Below are 3,740 nucleotides of genomic sequence, written 5' to 3'. Positions count from 1 at the left end.
CGGCCAAGTTGGGCAAAAGGGATGCTAACCAGTATTCAAGGCATTTGAGGAGTGAATAAACATTAGACAGTGCTTTACAGCTTTTGTATCCATAATGTGTGTAATGTGTATCCATGCAGAACTATAGGTTAAGGACATGGACATCCTGAAATTTTGACCTGCAAAGTGGAAAGCACACTAATACTGTAAACATTCTGATTGACCCCAGGATATCCGCATTTCTTACAAATATTGCCAGACAACCATCAAAGTGCCATGTACCATCAACACGGTTGAGTGATGATGTACACAGAAAATCCAATAGTGAGCCAGAGGAGCATGACTAGATTGTAACATTAATCAACATGTGTGATAACTAGAGGTAAGACCTGATTGAGTTGAAGCGGTGTGTGATTTTAAGGAAGCGACTGGCTGGAGAAAAGGGCTAGTGAAGTGGTGGCAAGGAGAGATAAATAGCACACCGATGAACAAACATCAAAAGATAAGTAAGTATGAATTGTGTCTCAATTTACCTTGATTACTTCATGAGCCATGGAGGGGGTAACATTAACACAACGAGTGAAGCAGTCCCGTGCTTCACTTAGCTTTCCCTCACGCAGGAGCTGTTTGCCTCGCTGCAAATTGGCTTGTCGACGCCTTAATCAAGACAGAGAGAAAGTAGTAAACAAGCGATTAAGGAAAAAAAAAACAGAGCTGTTTCCATATTTGCTCATATGCAGCGGATTTTACACTCACTCGCGACGTGCCTTATCAACCTCCTTCTTCGATGGCAAGTTGCAACCATCGAACACCAGGATGGGCTTGATACCAAAGGACAACAGCATATCCACAAATTTCATACAGTAGGTTACATATCTGTAGATGATAAGAAAATAAATATTAGTCAGCCTGTCAAATATATACAATGTCTTTTCATCTACATGATTGACAGTTTCCACTGTCCCTCCTGTATTTTCTTACTGATCAGTAGGTTCTCCTTTGGCCAGTTTCTCAGCACAAGCGAATGCTCCTTTATGGAGCCAGCAATATGTGTCCACAGCCACTGTCTGTCCTCTGTACTTTTTGACATGTATGGGCTCTGAGGCATCCTTAAGGAATTGCAACAGTCCCTGAATTCCCATTTTCACAGTAGAGGAGCGAATCCAGTGACACGATTTCTGAAGAAAAGAAAATAGAGGACCAGGTTATCCAATGCATTAAAGTTTACTGTGTAACAACTGAAAAGGTATGTAAAACCCTCACAAACACCAACCACTGCACAGTTGACACCGATAAAGGGCTTGCTACCATGCTAACTCATGTCTTTAGGCGATATCGAGCTGAGAGAGCCGACTCAGACCACAAAACGGTATGGTTCATAGCTTTGACGGGTAGTTGGAACGACAGGTATGTTGGGGTCCTTCACATGACCACATACCATGAACATTAATTTGAACATGATACCAGTACTAGCTAGTTACCTTTAAAAACATGCAGTAAAAAGTAGCAAATTATTGCACAATTACTTTAAAAGCACATTGCAAATTTTGCAGCAGCTACAAAGCTCGCTAACGTTATCCTAGGTCAGTTAAGAGCTAAAGTTACAAATTGAACGTCAACTTCACCCTCCTCTTACCAACCTTGTAATCGCCAGCTAACAATTTACTAAAAGTTACATTAGCTTTTAACGTCAACTATGCTAAGTTTGATATCATAAATTACAGTTAACTACAGCGAAGGCAGTTACAAAATTGCATCAGCTGACTTAGCAACGCTTGCATTGCGGCAGTGTAACCCAGGTTAACTTTACGTTCGAACATTCATGGAACGTTGAAAATAACGACGCAACGACAAACATAATAAGTATAACACTAATCGCGAGCTACCTATTTACTATGCTAAAACGTTAAGTTAGATGAAGCCAGTGTATGGTGTATTTCACAATGATGTTAGCTAGTCATTAAGGTAACGTGTCAGGCAAATACAATCTACAACTATTCACATGCATTTACACAATACTACGCTGGTAGCAGTTAAGTTCATTTCTTCAAAACATCTTTAACGTTATTTGAAACGGATCTGAATTTACCTCGCAAGTGGTAATTTGACGAACTAAAAGTGCCCTGTATGCTATCTTGCTAGGTTCTCTTTACAGCCCACAACGGCCGCTACATTATTTTCTACGATACCTACTATTACATTGTCTAGCTAACAAACCTTTGTCTACCGAAAATGTTCATCTGCCTGAAGTGAAATGAACACGAAAAAATGTAACACACACTATTATTTCATAGTACTTACATAAAATGACCCAGTGTTTAGTAACAAAACCCTTCGAGCCTTCAACTTTAGCGGCAAAAGTGATGCTTCATTTGGTACTCATGTCATTGGACGGAGTAATTTTACGCAGCCCAATCACTGAACGAACACTGGGTTTGTCAATAAGAGAGGAGGAGTTTGGGAAATGTTGTTTTTATGGATTGTCTGAATGAGGCATGTGTATGGAAAAGAGAAAATAGCCCTACACTGTGCTCATGTCATCACGTCACAACTCTTTAAACAACTATTTTCAGTTTACCTTAAAAAATTCCAATACTCAGCAAGAAAAAGGCGTAAGAAGGAAGTGCAGAGTTCATTATAGGACTTGGTTCAAAGAAAATTGTGTAGGAGTTGTTTTTGTATATGCAGGATGTGGTGAAATACATGCATGAGTCTACATGAGCTTTAGGATAGCCAGCCAGCTTCTCAATCCACTCTCTGTGAACGTAGGGAAATAAAAAAAATGCAATGAACAGTTGAAGAGTCCTTAGTCGAAATATAAAAGATTAAGCCTAACTTTGTTACTGAGTCAGGGGCGGACTGGCCATCGGGGATACCGGGGGAATCCCCGGTGGGCCGACGGGGTTGGGAAGGTCCAAAACGCCGGCCCATCCCTATCTCAAGCCGGCCCTAGCCTCTGACATCGCCGGCACCGCCTATGTTCTGGGTTTGACAGAACACATAAATATCTCTAGTGAATATAGATCTGAGGAATTACTGACTGAAATTTATAGTACTCCTGGCGATCTGTATTTACACTCATGGTTCCTATTTTCCGAACATTTTTCTTCTTTACTCATCTAATGTCTTCCGTCAGTCTAACTTTGTTTTAGGCGTTATTAAATGTCAATAACTCTAGCCTACTCAACACTTGCATCACTTGCTCGCAGACACCTTCAACACCCCCACACAGACACACAATCACACACCCAGTATTTAACACTACTGATACCACTGATGTTCACACCCCATCGTATGTTCTGTACTGTTCATTTCTACAATATAGTTCATGGGCGGCTTGTCCTTAAGGGCGATTGGGGCGACGCACTGCCTACGGGAAAAGGAGTTTTCTGTTCTGTTGGATTCTACCACTAGACCGTCTGATCTGCCTCTGAATGTCATCGTCGAATCAGCCAACAGTCAGGCAAACGTGGTGCTTCAAATGACCCCGCCCGTTTTTGGGCAAACTGGAAATCGCCCCAGATCTCTCTCATTGACTCTCATGTTAAATCCATTTTTAACATTCAGTGCAACAACTCGAATCGCTCTTTGAAAGTCGGCGTACTAATGAAGATAAATTGACAACAAAACATTTAGGACTTCCTAGACCAAATGTATCCATTCAACAGGTTTCTACAAGGGGGGGGGCCCTACATCCAAGAATTGCAAAGAAAGAAAATCGTGGCTAGCAGGCTGTGAAGTGGCTAACCCGGTCTGTATTC

General features: G+C 41.4%; 1 non-coding gene across 3 annotated transcripts; it reads right to left on the bottom strand.

Moving 5' to 3' along the window:
- Positions 1–493: 493 nt before the first annotated feature.
- On the bottom strand, positions 494–2,396 carry LOC105911638. 3 transcript variants are annotated; one of them, XR_004164996.2, is made up of 4 exons: positions 2,281–2,396; positions 961–1,157; positions 736–855; positions 494–636 (listed from the first exon to the last, which is right to left on the bottom strand). It is a non-coding gene; the product is annotated as an uncharacterized LOC105911638 (transcript). The 3 variants fall into 3 exon arrangements; XR_004164999.1 differs by lacking the exon at positions 2,281–2,396 and adding an exon at positions 2,197–2,259; XR_004164997.2 differs by lacking the exon at positions 2,281–2,396 and adding an exon at positions 2,069–2,247.
- Positions 2,397–3,740: the final 1,344 nt, after the last annotated feature.

The sequence above is a fragment of the Clupea harengus genome, chromosome 13 (assembly GCF_900700415.2).
Source record: "Clupea harengus chromosome 13, Ch_v2.0.2, whole genome shotgun sequence".
Taxonomy (NCBI): domain Eukaryota; kingdom Metazoa; phylum Chordata; class Actinopteri; order Clupeiformes; family Clupeidae; genus Clupea; species Clupea harengus.
The sequence above is the reverse complement of the archived record's forward strand: the minus strand, read 5'-3'. Positions and strand labels throughout refer to the sequence as shown.